This window comes from Rutidosis leptorrhynchoides, chromosome 6, assembly GCF_046630445.1.
Source record: "Rutidosis leptorrhynchoides isolate AG116_Rl617_1_P2 chromosome 6, CSIRO_AGI_Rlap_v1, whole genome shotgun sequence".
NCBI classification, from domain to species: domain Eukaryota; kingdom Viridiplantae; phylum Streptophyta; class Magnoliopsida; order Asterales; family Asteraceae; genus Rutidosis; species Rutidosis leptorrhynchoides.
Window position 1 is genome coordinate 404494442 of NC_092338.1, and position 16662 is coordinate 404511103.

At 32.9% G+C, this 16662-nt stretch overlaps 1 non-coding gene across 1 annotated transcript; it reads left to right on the forward strand.

The window, feature by feature from the left end:
- The first annotated feature begins 10332 nt into the window (after positions 1–10332).
- Positions 10333–10439, forward strand: LOC139856579 (small nucleolar RNA R71). The gene has a single exon (XR_011762051.1). It is a non-coding gene; the product is annotated as a small nucleolar RNA R71 (small nucleolar RNA).
- Positions 10440–16662: the final 6223 nt, after the last annotated feature.

Consider the following 16662-nt stretch of genomic DNA (forward strand, 5'->3'; position numbering starts at 1 on the left):
CACTATCATCAAAACCATCAACAAACCGAATCTTCACCGAGTTCACTAACCCCGCACCCTTATGGGTACCTTTGAAAAATACGCTCACTTGAGACTAATTAGACCACGAAACAAAGTTTAAGTCTTTAATTCATACACGAATCCATCGGCACACAATAAACAATAATAAGGCATATTTGTACCAAAGATGAAAATACCTGAAACATCATCGTTGGACCCTTGCGCTTCACTGATCATCAGATATTCACGCTCTAACCTCCTAACCCTATCGACAAATGATTCGTAACACTCCAACTTTCGGTGTCCCTTCTATTGGAAAATAAAGCACTTGATCGTGCTTAAAGGTACACTCGTACAATCCCGTGCCAAATGACCTCGTCCTCCACACCTAAAGCACGTAGGCCCATAACCTCTCTTACTCTTCTTCTTCACTTTTTCAACACCTTCGGGCGTACTTCTCGCCCTTTTACTAGGAGCACCTCTTGATTCGAACTTTCTCATACCCAAAGAGTGATCAGCAAATTTTGGAGCATGAGATTCAATCCCCATAGTTGCTCCTTCGTCACCGTCACCTGGAGGTTTAGGAACCCTCTTTTCTAACTCTTCCTTCACGGCCTTAGGCACTTGGTCTCGGACCATCTCGGTCACTATTCTCTCGAACGACTCTTGGAGAACTTGCTTAACCTTGTTGGCAAAAATCAAGATATAGCGTTCGAACTCCGCCTCAATCCTTAATGTTAACTCATCCTTCCCCTCATGAATAGGCGCGTCCGTTCCGGTTCCATCTTCCGTCTTCATTCTAAAGAATGCATAGATTTAAAAACGAAACGAAAAGGAACGACATACATATACCACACCGCCCCATCTTGCTTGATACTCATCGTACATTTCTTGTTTGACAAGTCTTGAACCCGTAACAATGGTAGCTAATCATTGTTACGCGAGCATGTCGCATTAACTTGCTAGTACAACATCTATCTTGCTTGATTATTGCTAAAACAACACAAAACAATTAGTGCAAGGTTAGTTCACATAGACCTAAGCACTAATCAAATCCCCGGTCCGACCCGTCTCCTACAAGTCCCGCAAAAAGCGCATACACAATAAAGTCTAAGTCTAGGCACCTATCTCAAGTCACCTAAATCCCTTAGGCCATGCTCTGATACCACTTGTAACAACCCAAACCAAACCACGAACAACCCGCGTGAAAATAGCAAATTTTTTTTTTTTTGCTGGAACAGCATATGGCGCGGCGCGCCAGATGGCCGCGCGGCGCGCCATTCTGGTCTGTCCAAAAAGTCTTGAAATGCTAAAAAGATTGGCCACTTCCCGACATAATTAGACAAAACGATTTTAACAACATATTCAAATATGTAAAACTAACACATTCCATTAATAAAAATGAGTTTTATGAAGCGGGGCCCACATCGGCCGTTTTACGAGTTTAATTCAAGATATGAGTTTCGACCATCAAAAAGTTTAAGTTCCAAACTACACTATGAGCATGGCGTTTGGGATTAAACTACCCAAGTCTTGGTCAAACTCCAAAGAGCCAACGCATCCAAAAAGCGTCCCCTAATCAACGACGAAATCTCTAATCCAAGACAATGCCCTTACCCTTGTCCACAATCGAACCTATAAAAATGGTAAACAACGAGAGGGTAAGCAAAGCTTAGTGAATGCAATAATTATACACATACATATATAATACACCTACTTGCAAATCACTTACTCAAACTCCGCATACATGCTAGTAACACAATTAGCTTATAATCTCGAATACAAGCTAGAAATCTCCAATACCACAAGCTAGCATATGCAACGCATGTAATATAATTCGAATAATATATTATGCTTACATTTACAACACAAATAACCATGGTTAACCAATCGTACAAGGGAACGGCGCTCGCGAAAACGCCATCGGTGTTCATAACATCCGTTAGGGCACTTAACACCTCGCACCACTAACCCCTAGGGTGGCACCTTAACACCTCGGTACTTCACCCCGAGTGGCATCTTAACACCTCGATGCTTCACTCATATTTTACGGAGTGGTGTCTTAACACCTCGACACTACACTCCTAGGTGGCATCTTAACACCTCGATGCTACACCCGAGTGGCATCTTAACACCTCGACCCTACACTCTTCACGTGAAACGTGGTGTCTTAACACCTCGACTCTACACATTTCACGCTACAACAAATAGATACATTATATACCTACGCATATAATTATTCCACTCACCTTACGCCTTCGGTGAATCAATAAACCAAGCTTGAAACTTCAAGGTAACGCACCTATTACAAAGTATATATAATCAATTTTTCGTTCAAGTTGGTCAAACTCACAACACTCACCATCACTAGGTCATTTCGACCCATTTGGACACCTAACCCTAAAATTGGGTCAACTCACACCAAAAACCCTAGCATTAGCCAAGTTAGGTCTTAAAACACCTTTTAACATTAGGTTTAAGCATTAATCTCAATCATTAACTAACTTAGGTCCATTTTGACCCATTTGACCAATTTAAGGTCAACACCCCCATTTCGGGTCATCCACTAACCCACTTAACACCCATTTACATAAATATTGGTGTTCTAGCAATTTACTAACTAATTAAGGTTTATTAACAACAATTAATACTTGAAAAACCCTAGTTAGTCATCTTTGAGTCAACATAATCCAAATTCACCCAAAACACCCAATTCACTAACAAATGGGTCTTATTGTTCATCACTCACTCAAACCCTAACTCTTTAACAATTAAAACAAGGAAGTTAGGTTTAGGGCTTACCAAAACTATTAAAACATAGCAAATGAGGAGATGAACAACTTTAGTGCTTGCACTTTGACCCGATTCGAGCTTCTTCTTCCTTAATTTGAGCTCTCTCACTCTAAAATCTAACTCTCTCTCTAGAATTGATTGGAAGATGATAAGGTGGGTGAATATGGAGTAAATAACACTCCAAACAACTGATCCAAGCCTTAAAGTCGGACCTTAAGTGGTTTTACCAAAATGCCCTCAAAATATCTTGATTAAAACAAAGTGAGCTGTCAGCCCGTAATGGCGCGGCGCGCCATAAGGCCGCGCGGCGCGCCAAATGCCCAGTTCAGCTTCTTTTGCCTTTTAATTAAATACAACCTAAACCCCACAACTTGAATAACTTATACACACATATCTACAATAAAATATTCGGGTCTTACATTGGTCAATAGATGTTTAACAAGCTCGGTCAGGTTATAGTGTATCACAATCCTAATGCTCGAGACCAATATGCAAAAGTTAACAAAAGTCATCTCACAATCAACCTGACCCGATATGCTCTTTAAATCTATACATGTTTATTATATTAATATAGTATCAATCTTGATAATTGAACGAATTTATAGTTTATCAAACTAAAAAAAATTATTTATTTCAGGAGCTATATTATATTTTAATGATCATGGCAATTGAATATATTTTAACATTTCACATAGCTTTCCAATACTTGTAAAATCAGATTATAGTGTTTATAAAACTTTAAAACATGATAAGACAGTCAACTTTGACAATTGTTCAACGAGACGTGCCTTATATAAGAATTTATTTACTAGACTAATAATATTTGGAAATTCAATTTATCAATCTCATAAACAAGTTGTTTAAATATCAATTGTAGATTCAAAAATGATTTCAATTAATATTAATCATAATTCAGTTGACCATAACTTTTAATCCGTTCCTCGAAAGCACGCGATCTCTAAATGAAAAGTTATTAATTTTTCGACATCTTTCCAGACGTGCATATCATATACCTTATATCAATAACATATGTATCAAATTCGTGATTCATCATGAACTATCTAACAACAAAATTAAAGCATACAAGTATGCATAAACATATATACTCGAGCACTAGACATGGATACACTATTAAATATATAAAAGATAAAATATGAATGCTCACGAATCAATATTGTGATTCAATATTGCAAGAAAGTATGATGTTAAGCAAGGTGTATACAAAATAGTTATATTTTTGTTACGAAATACGGTGAAATATTACACAAGTTTTATTAATTTACGGATGGGATATACCTAAACCTTGCTATAACACTTATAGGCAGTGTACCTAATCGTAGAGTAGTGTAGTTTTTAGTAAGTCCGGTTCGTTCTACAGGGAGACGGCTTATTGCGTACACTATATTTTTAAACAATTATATTTGTATAAATAAATATGTATATATATATATATATATATATATATATATATATATATATATATATTAGTAATATAGTAGTATTATTATTATTATAAAAGGGGGGTTTTATCGTTTAATGACCGATTTGTCGATTTTAATTAAAGCGTAAAGATAAATGGCGATAATATAAATGACAGAATTTAAATTGCGGTAAAGTAAATTGCAGTAATTAAAATGACAGTAAATAAAGGTACGATGAAATATGAAATAAAAGTATTATGCTTATTTAAACTTTCGTAATCATGATGTTTGACGTTTTGATTTTAATTAATTGTTACCCGGGTTAATTGTCCTTTGTCCTGATTTATTTGATACCTATCTAGTTTTTGTCCATAATAGTCCATTGTTCATAATTATAAAATGCTCGTCAAATTAACCTTATTCCCGAAGTCAAATATTCCAACTAATTAGGGATTTGAACTGTAACAAAGTTTTAATACTTTGTTAATAATTACACCAGGTTATCGACTGCGTGTAATCCAAGGTTTTAATACTTTGTTAACAATTACACCAATTATCTTTGTATGTAATCCACCCCTGTTTTAATGAGATATGAATATTAATTTACCCACTTGATCAGAATGAATAATCAATTACCCAACCCGAATAATTAATTAAATGATCGTAAAAGATGTCGTATAAACGTCACTAAATAGAACATACATAATCATTTTAATAATTATTAGATTAACTAATTTGAAGATAGGTTCAACAGATTCTAATGAGTTGTCATTCGATTAGACAATACCCCCTATCTATTAATAGTCAATAGTCCAATGTCCGCAAGTGTCGGTCTTTTGTCCAAACCTTAATTATGGTACAAAATCTAATAACCCCATTTTAATATTTAGTCTAACATCACGATTACTTCGGTTCAAATAAGCATAATAATAACTTAGTTATGAGACATTAATTTAAAAAGGAAGAACATATCTTACAGTGGTGATTAATCGTGTAGCGTTACACGGACAGAGTTCTGTCTTTAAAACCCTTAAAACATTTCTTACAATAACCCAACTAAACCATAATTTATTATTAATCTTAAATTAAAATTAAAATTATAATAAATATATTACATATAGAAAAGAGAGATTGATATTGGTGTACAAAGTTCATGAGAAAACTGGCCAATTTATAGAACTTTTTTGGATCCTGAAGCTCATGCACTCGCATGAGATTTCAGTGTATTTCCCATGCACTCGCATGGGCCCATGCAAATGCATGGGTTTTTAGTACATTTCTCATGCACTCGCATGGCCGCCCTGGACAGGATATTTTTCTTTTCAAAACGTGGGCTGCTAAGTTATTATAATATATAATATAATATATATAATTATATATAATTATATATATATATATATTATATTATATTCTTTTGTATAGTAGACTTGTAATTTTAGGTTCGTTGTCTCGTGCGTTGATGCTCGGTTTATGTCTCGATTCCGGATTTTCGAACGACTTTTCGTATGCTTAGATAACTTGTACTTTGCATTCTGTGGCTTGTACTCTTGTCATTTTTAGACGTTTCTTATCAATAAGTTGAATCATTTGGATTGTAACTTATACGTTTGAGCTTTTTTGGTCATTTGCTTCTTCAAATCGTCGTTTTCTTCTTTTATCTTCGCACTTATTTATTTAAATGAATATTACTTGAAAATAGAACAATTGCAACTGAAAACTTTACATATTGGAAGGATATTGCGCCTAAATATATGTTCATTTAGAGCACAATCAAATATCCCCACACTTGAACGTTGCTTATCCTCAAGCAATACAGAACTTGAAATAAAGCTTTACTAGAATCACTTCTTTATTCTCACACTTTATACATCAGTGATTTTGATACAGCGGTATGAACAATGATAGTAACGATGTGGTTTACAGTCCCACATGACTATGAAAATTTAGGTCCTTAAGGAAATTGGATCTTTATGAAAATTTTTCATCTTTTGAAAATTCATTCTAGCTTTTACCCTATATAAGTTTTCCGGAATAACCCTTCACCGGTGTTTGCAAAATGTTTTTGTGGGTTTTATGGGTTTCAGATTTTAAAATTTTGGCTCAAAACTTGCGGTTTTGTGTCACCCACTTGCTAACCTTTTATTAGGAAAGCAACACGTCCAGTATACTTGCTCCGTATATTACCTTTCAGTAAACTACCATCCGGTTGTAAAGGAAAGCAATGAACAAGCAATTGTTAAGGCAATGTCGAATGACATGCAGATGTTCATGGTCCACAACGTGTCGGATGCAATTACTATCCTTTGTAGAAGAAATAGTAAAGATCACCCTATAATTTTTCGGTCTGGCACAAGGTCCTGTCTTCGACCATGCTATGCAACCACCGTTCTTACGGTTGACACCCGATTTGGTTCAGGTGACCTAATGAATTCCGGTGAATTCTTAGGATTTTACGTTCAATGGTAATGAACGCATTAAAAATAGGTTTTCAGAAAACAAATCGGTTTTAATTTGATCAAAATATTTTCTCGTTCAAGCTCGAGTTTAGATATCATTGAATTCCATGAGTTTGTAATTCTCAATCTTTAAAGTCAATCTCAAGGATTGAGTAATATCAGTCTTAAAAGCTGATTTTTAATCTTTAAGGAGATTATCCTTTCTGGGGGTCTGATTCATTAGTCTTATCAAGCTAATTTGCACGGCGCCCTTCCCATTTTACGAGACAAATCCTCTCATAGTTAGGATAAGTCCGACCACTTGGCTACCCTGTTTGATGCTGAGGTCCGTGGATTTCCTGCTGATTTTAGAGATGACTTTTCTAGATTTTTCGTCAACCTACAGCTGGTCTAGACGACAACTTCTTGACCTAAATCAAGAAGCGCGTGTCTTTTTTGGAAGACTTTGCTTCTTTTTAATGATGGAATTGATTCATCGTGCAGATCCATCTTTCTTTCAAATATATTACAGTAAATTAGGTAAAACTGATTAAAATCGTCCAAATAAAAAGTACCTGTAATAATCTTGTACAAACATATGTGATATATGTTTTAAAGAACTTGATAATTTCTTCCCACACTTAGCTTTTATTTATTCTTTTCTTTGCCTTTTTATTCTGTTTTATTCTATTTTAAATGAATTCAAGCGTTTTGGGTTGTTTCTCCATTTATGCTCTCTCTGAGGTAACAATAATTTTGGTAGTATAACCTAGTTTTATCGTTCATAAATATGTAAAAACATGATTTTGAATTCATTTAGTTGAAAATTTTTCAAATTTTCATAAAATTTGGCAATTAAACCAAGTGTAAACCCAAGAGAATTTATAACCTTCCCCACACTTGAGATCATGCAATGCCCTCATTTGCATGAATTCAGACTATAATTATAAATTAATGAGGGTGATTAGTGTAGAAAAGTGATTAAAAATACCCAGTTTGTAATTACTAAGCTCGTCGAATTATAGATGACGCGCCTCATCGTTCATTCCTTTTGTTGTAATTTCACACATGTTTTGCGTCTTATCGTCAAAATTAGTAGCTTTTGCTGAACTTAATGCCAGTCTTTGAAAGTGCGCCGTTTTATCATGTTTTACATAAGATAAACTACAAACATATATATACATATATATATTTTTTTTTTATAAAACCTTTATTTATTAAAACAATTTAAATGAATAATTTTTTAAAATTTTGTTTCCTTTTACTTTAGGTAGAGGTAGTTTCGGTACGTTTACCAAGTTCATCCCTCGACAAAATTTAAAAATCGTCTTTTTAAAGCGATTGTTTTAAAAACAAAGATTTTCGGGTTTTTTAATTTTTTTGCATACTTAAGATGGGTAATATTAAAAATAATGATAACAAAATTTTTCGCCCCGTCTTTGGGTAAAGCAATTTCGATTCTATGATCTATTCTTTAACTCACGACGAATTTTAGAAATCATTTTTTAAACTTAATGAACTAAAGCAAATTTTTATTTTTTAAATTCACACAAAACATAAATTTAAAAAGCGTATTAATTTCATACAAAACCTACAAAACAAAAAATTCAGAATGGGGGAAGAAAACTAGTTCTTTAGTGTCTGCTAGTGGAAAAGACCAATCGAATTCCATTCCCGGAACTACACGAGAATAGAACAACTAACTCTAGACAGCATTTTCTTTTTAGAACATTCAAATCTCCCCACACTTAGGTAGCTGTGGTGTCAAAATTGTGATTAACTTCATCGTCAATTTCTTTTGGACCATAATCAACTTGCATATCTGTGACTTTTGCTTTAAGCCATTGGTCGGATTCCTATGTAATATCCACAAATTCAACTAGTTTTGCCTTTTCTTTAGGCGATAGATTGGATACTAACCGGTTACATAACGTAAAGTTCCCCTTGGTTCTAGCATCGCGTATCCGTTTAATAAGTTTCTTCATTGAACTATTAATAATGGGATCATTTAATTTTGTATCAACAACGGGATTCTTTGTTATCAAGTCATCATTAGGTGTTACTTCATCTTCCCCACACTTAGGCGTTTTATTATTGTTAAGCACTACCGTTGGAGTTGGTAAAACAATATGGTTCTTACCAATCATTTTTGTTGGTTCAACGGTTTTGGTTGGTGGAGATTTATCCTTTCAACTCACAAAGGTGACCGATTTTTCACCATCACTAAGTGTCATTCTACCCTCTCTTACATCAAATAACGCCCTGGTGGACGCTAAGAATGGTCGACCTAAAATTAGAGGAATGTTTGAGTCATCTTCTATGTCAATGACAATAAATTCGACTAGAAAGGTTAAATTACCTACTTGAACAGGTAGGTTGTCAGCAATTCTAACTGGGTGCCTAATGGTTTGATCAAAGAGTCAGACACTCATCTCTGTTGTACTTAACTCACCTACTCTTAATCTCTTATATAATGAAAGAGACATAACACTCACACTCGCACCTAAATCTGCTAGTGCATCATACATGACACAATCACTAAGTAGACAAGGAACGATAAATTCACCCGGATCACCCACCCTGGATGGAGGTTTTGGTGGAACTGTCTTCACCGGATTTATTTTTACGGTTTTTGTTTCTTGCACTTTCTTATTCTTCTTCTTCTTTCCAAAGGTATCACAAACTTTATTACCTATTACTTGCTCATACTCAACTCCTTTTCTTGGAAAAGGGATGGGTGGTCTGTATGGTGCCACCACTGGCTTTACATACTCGAGTAGTGGTGGTGGCGTAACTTCTTCATTGTTACTCACATCAAAAACCTTCCCATCTTCTAAATCTGGTTTTCAGAATTTGTTGACACCATATTAACATTCTCATTCCGAGAATTTACTTCAGTATTACTCGGTAGCTTTCCTTGTTCCCTCTCACTCATCATGCTAGCAAGAGTACCTACGTGTTTTTCTAGATTCAAAATGGAAGCTTGTTGAGTTCTTAATGATTCATCAAACCTCTCATTTGTTTGGGTTTGAGATGTAATAAATTATGTTTGAGATTCCATTAGCTTTGCCATCATTTCTTCCAGATTTGGCTTTTTCTCTTTGGTTTGTTGTGGTGGTTTATATAAGCTAGGTCTTTGTTGATTGAAAGTGTTGTTTTGAGTTGGTTGATTATTCGGACCTTGTTAGTTGTACGAGTTGTTGTTGGGTCCATTTGAATTGTAAAGAATGTTTTGATTTCGATTGAAGTTTGGCCTTGTCGGTTGATAATTATTTTGATAATTATTTCCCGGCCTTTGGTTCATGTAGGTAACATTCTCTCGTTGTTCCATCGTTTGCTCAATGTGACAATCTTTCGTTAAGTGTGGTCCACCGCATTGCTCACAACTGATTCGTATTGCGTGAATATCTTTAGTCATCTTTTCCATTCGTCTCTCGAAAGCATCTATTTTTGCGAAAACGGAATCAAAGTCATGGCTAGAATCGGCTCTAGCCGCTTTAGATGAACGAAAAATATCTTTTTCCTGGTGCCACTCATGCGAGTGGGAGGCTGTGTTATCAATAATTTTGTGAGCTTCAGTTGCGGTTTTCTTCATAATGGAACCACCAGCTGCTATGTCGATGTCTTTTCGTGTAGTAATGTCGCATCCTTGGTAGAATATTTGTACTATTTGATAAGTGTCTAAACCATGTTGAGGACATCCTCTCAATAATTTTCCGAATCTTGTCCACGCCTCATATAATGTTTCATTTGGCTTTTGCGCGAACGTAAAAATTTCTCCTTGAAGTCTCACGGCTTTAGATGCCGGAAAGAATCTTTTAAGAAAATTTTCAACTGAGACATCCCATGTGTCAATCGCCCCTTCAGGTAACGATTCTAACCAATCTTTGGCTTCTCCCTTTAAAGTTCAGGGAAATAACATTAGATAGATCTGTTCATCCTCAACTTCTCTGATTTTGAATAGAGTACAGATCCTATTAAAGGTTCGAAGATGTTCGTTTGAATCTTCTTTTGGTGTACCACTATATTGGCATTGATTAGTTACCATGCGTAGGATTTGTCATTTGATTTCATAATCTGGCGCATTAATGTCTGGCTTAATAATGGCGTGACTTTGGCCCGTGTGTGTGGCTCTCATTCGGTCTTCCATACTTAGAGGTTCAGTTACTTCCATAATTGAATTTGTTAAATACGGATCACTGGAGGATTCTGATTTAATGGTTTGTGGTTCAGGAGGAATGATTAGTGGTTCTGGATCTTGGAATTGTCCTTGAATATCCTCCGGGTTCTCGATAGTGAGATCGGGTTCAAAAAATGGATTATCGAAAATTTGAATTGGAGTACTTGGTCGACTAGATGACGATTTTAAAGAAAAATCAACGGCGACAATATTGGCTAGATGTCTTGATCGAGTTACAGGTGGTGAACGTATGAAAGGTGGTGAACGTTTTGCTCGGTGCATTCACTGAATATCCTATTAGTTATAAAAGATAAAAATTATTAAAGCTATCAAATTAATAGACTTTTCTGATTTTGCCCACGTTTCGAATAGCCAATAGATGCAGCAGGTAGCCAGGACCCTTTAAATCGGAAGCCCACAACTCGCCACTAACAAATCCAACTATTACTACGAACCAGAAAATTTTGGATGTCTATCAATTTAATCACTTAAAATAATTTTTTGTCGAAATTTAAAGAAAATAAAATCTATGTCCTAAAAACTAGAGCGCCGAGAAAAAAGAAAGAAAAAGAGTGCGTCGAAAAACGTCGAAAAATAAAAGGTCGAAAAATAATAATAAGAAAGTAAGGCGTCGAAACTTAAAAGTCTAAAACTAAATCTAAAAAGTTGTGCCTAAAGGTATTAAAAAGGCAATACTTAAATAGGCACTAAAATTTATTAAATACTAAAGCGGAAAGCTGCGTCGTAAATTTCTAAGGCCTCTAAATTCCACTTCTAAGAAAAAGATCTTAAGGGAAAATTACGGCAAAAACTTAATACTAAACTTAAACTAAGGCGAAATAAAACTAAAAATATAATTACGAGCTACAAATATTACGAAATAAATGAATAAAAATACAAATTATAACTAAAAAATACAAATTTTATAAAAAATATTATTTTTATATTATATTTTATAAAAGTATTAAACTATAAATATAAAAACTTAATTAAAACAAAATTTATTAAAACTAAAACTAATAATTATTAAATTAAAACCCTAATTAATAATAAATATATTATATTAAAAACCCTACACGTAATTAATGTCCGAGGTATCTGCTGTCAGTGTACCTCATGCGACCGCATGAGTTTTAGCTAGCTGGGTCATGCCATCGCATGGCCCAATATTCCAGATTTGATTCGGGCTTCGAACAGCTTCGGCCCAGTTTTCTATTTTATTATTATTATTTTTTTGAATTTGATTTATAAAAAGTATTTATATATAAAAAAACTTATATTATAAAACTAAATATAAAAAAAATCTTAAAAATATATATATATATATATATATATATATATATATATATATATATATATATATATATATATATTTAATGTTTTATATTTTTTTTTCAAACTTATATATAATTATATTTTTACAAAATTAAAAATATAGCGTTTCGCCGAGTCCCCGGCAGCGGCGCCAAAAACTTGATGTTAAGCGAGGTGTATACAAAATAGTTATATTTTTGTTACGAAATACGGCGAAATATTACACAAGTTTTATTAATTTACGGATGGGATATACCTAAACCTTGCTATAACACTTATAGGCAGTGTACATAATCTAGAGTAGTGTAGTTTTTAGTAAGTCCGGTTCGTTCCACAGGGAGACGGCTTATTGCGTACACTATATTTTTATACAATTATATTTGTATATATATATATATATATATATATATATATATATATATATATATATATATATATATATATATATTAGTAATATAGTAGTATTATTATTATTATAAAAGGGGGGTTTTACCGTTTAATGACCGGTTTGTCGATTTTAATTAAAGCGTAAAGATAAATGACAATAATATAAATGACAGAATTTAAATTGCGATAAAGTAAATTGCAGTAATTAAAATGACAATAAATAAAGGTACGATGAAATATGAAATAAAAGTATTATGCTTATTTAAACTTCCGTAATCATGATGTTTGACGTTTTTATTTTAATTAGTTACCCAGGTTAATTGTCCTTTGTCCTGGTTTATTTGATACCTATCTGGTCTTTGTCCATAATAGTCCATTGTTCATAATTATAAAATGCTCGTCAAATTAATCTTATTCCCGAAGTCAAATATTCCAACTAATTAGGGATTCGAACTGTAACAAAGTTTTAATACTTTGTTAATAATTACACCGGGTTATCGACTGCGTGCAATCCAAGGTTTTAATACTTTGTTAACAATTACACCAATTATCCTTGTATGTAATCCACCCCTGTTTTAATGAGATATGAATATTAATTTACCCACTTGATCAGAATCAATAATCAATTACCCAACCCGAATAATTAATTAAATGATCGTAAAAGATGTCGTATAAACGTCACTAAATAGAACATACATAATCATTTTAATAATTATTAGATTAACTAATTTGAAGATAGGTTCGACAGATTCTAATGAGTTGTCATTCGATTAGACAATACCCCCTATCTATTAATAGTCAATAGTCCAATGTCCACAAGTGTCGGTCTTTTGTCCAAACCTTAATTATGGTACAAAATCTAATAACTCCATTTTAATATTTAGTCTAACATCACGATTACTTCGACTCAAATAAGCATAATAATAACTTAGTTACGAGACATTAATTTAAAAAGGAAGAACATAGCTTACAGTGGTGATTAACCGCGTAGCGTTACACGGACAGAGTTCCGTCTTTAAAACCCGTAAAACATTTCTTACAATAACCCAACTAAACCATAATTTATTATTAATCTTAAATTAAAATTATAATTATAATAAATATATTACATATAGAGAAGAGAGATTGATATTGGTGTACAAAGTTCGTGAGAAAACTGGCCAATTTATAGAACTTTTTTGAATCCTGAAGCTCATGCACTCGCATGAGATTTCAGTGTATTTCCCATGCACTCGCATGGGCTCATGCAAGTGCATGGGTTTTTAGTGCATTTCTCATGCACTCGCATGGCCGCCCTGGACAGGATATTTTTCTTTTCAAAACGTGGGCTGCTGAGTTATTATAATATATAATATAATATATATAATTATATATATATTATATTATATTCTTGTGTATAGTAGACTTGTAATTTTAGGTCCGTTGTCTCGCGCGTTGATGCTCGGGTTATGTCTCGGTTCCGGATTTTCAAACATCTTTTCGTATGCTTAGATAACTTGTACTTTGCATTCTGTGGCTTGTACTCTTGTCATTTTTAGACGTTTCTTATCAATAAATTGAATCATTTGGATTGTAACTTGTACGTTTGAGCTTTTTTGGTCATTTGCTTCTTCAAATCGTCGTTTTCTTCTTTTGTCTTCGCACTTATTTATTTAAACGAATATTACTTGAAAATAGAACAATTGCAACTGAAAACTTTACATATTGGAAGGATATTGCGCCTAAATATATGTTCATTTGGAGCACTATCAAAGTACGTAGATGCAACGGAGATGATAAACACTAGTTTGACTCACGAGCAACACTCCCGAACCATACCCATAACTTCCATAAATATAACCCATAATTTCCTTAACTCTATCCCTCTTCGAAAAGCTTGTTTTGAAATCGTTTGAGCATAACCTCATCGTAATATTTTATGTATAATACTAATAATAATATCAATATTAATATTACTAATAATAATAATTAAGATTAATAATAATAATATTAATCTTAATAATAATAATAATAATAATAATAATAATAATAATAATAATAATAATAATAATAATATAATTAATAAAATTTACAGAAGAGAAAGAATGAGTGCACAATCTGAATCATTTTCGCTCGTTTTATAGATGTGGCCAGCCCCTGACCCCTATGCGATCGCATGGGTCTGTAGGCTAATGGCCATGCGATGGCATGGCTAGTGCCTCCAGCTCACAATGTTTTGTTTTCTTGTTTGTCGACATATTATTATATATAATATATATATATATATATATAATTTATATTAATTATATATATTATATTATATTCATATGCATAGTTGACTTGTAATTTTAGGTCCGATAACTTGTACGTTGACGCTCAACTTATGTCCCGGTTTCGGTTTTTCTAACGTCCTTTCGTACACTAAGAAAACTTGTACTTTACGTTTCGCGACGTGTACCTTTTTTAAAATATAGACTTACATTACCAATAAATATATTACCCGAAGTGTATCTTGTACGTTCGAGTGTTTTGGTCATTAACGTCTTAATATATAATAATATTATTTTAAATCAAAACGTTTTATATCTAAGTTAATATTATATTTTATAACATTTGTAAAATATACATACATTTTCATTTTGAAATAATGTTTTACCGAAGCAAAATGACTTTTACTGTAGCAAATAGTGGTTTTCGAAAACATTGTAGCTTTTAGGGTACTGTAGCAATTCAAAAATACTGTAGCAAATTAGTGTTTTACTTGTTCATCTTAAACGTTTTAGTTAACTTATCTAAATATCAATCGAATCAATAAACGAATGTTACTATCGTTTACTAAATAACTTGAAATTATATATATGTATATATCTTTATTTAATATATATAAATCAGTTTTTAAATACACATTGCAAGTTATTTATAATAAATTTTAATAATTAATATTCCAACTTATTGTGTGTGTGTGTATATATATATATATATATATATATATATATATATATATATATATATATATATATATATATATATATTTTTACAAATAGATGTTCGTGAATCGTCAGTCAATAGTCAAAGGTTAACTGAATATATAACATTAGTTCAAAAATTTTGAGAATCAATATTACAGACTTTGCTTATCTTGTCGAAATTATATAAAGATTAAGTTTTAAATTTGGTCGGAAATTTCCGGGTCGTCACACATTTTTTTGGAATGGAAGATTAAGAGTGTATAAAAGTGTTTGAGATTAAATAAAGATTGAGAGTGTTGAGTGGTTATGTTTGTGTAGTATGTGTATGTATATATAGATAGGTAAATAAATATGTAAAAGAAAAAAAATAAAAAAAACAAAAATTAAACATTCTAGCCGTTGGGGGAAAAAAAGAAAAAAGAAATTCAGTGGGCCCTACAAACTCGACCGTTAGAGGGGTGAGGGGTCTCACTGACGGCAGCGGTGGCGGAATGCTGGTGGTGGGGGTGAGACGGGTGGCGGCCGGTGGCGGAGTGGGTAACGGACCACTACGTGTGGCCTAATATTTCATTTTTGAGTTAGCTAAAATTAATTGTTCACTTTTATAATTAATAAAAATAAGATTTGTAATCATGTGAATCCAACAATTTTCTTGAAAATTCAAGGGACCAATTACAGTGCGACATGTGGCGTGACAAGCACATGTGGTTGAAAAAAAATTCAATTTTTTTTTCAAAAAATATATTTTTTTCAATCACATGTGATTAGATTTGACATGCAGAATCACATGTGATTTACTGCCTGTCAAATCCAATCACATGTGATTGAAAAAAAATCGAAAATAATTTTTTTTTGAAAAAAAAATTAATTTCAATCACATGTGATTATCGCGCCACATGTCGCACTCTGATTGATCCCTTGAATCTTAACTTAAAAGTTGAATTCATTTGAATATTCCTCATAAAAATAATTAAATAGTTAAGAGAATATTTATTTGAATCCTTAAATTAAGTTGAGATTTAAAGGATACATTTCAGCCCTTATATGAATTGCAGATAATTTTTCATTACCTTCAAATTGTGAGGAACTACAACAGTACGTTCATGTTCTTCATCACCTTCAAATTATAAATTCTTCTCATAATGATTCTTACAATGAATTGAGCTGATATTCATGAACTATAA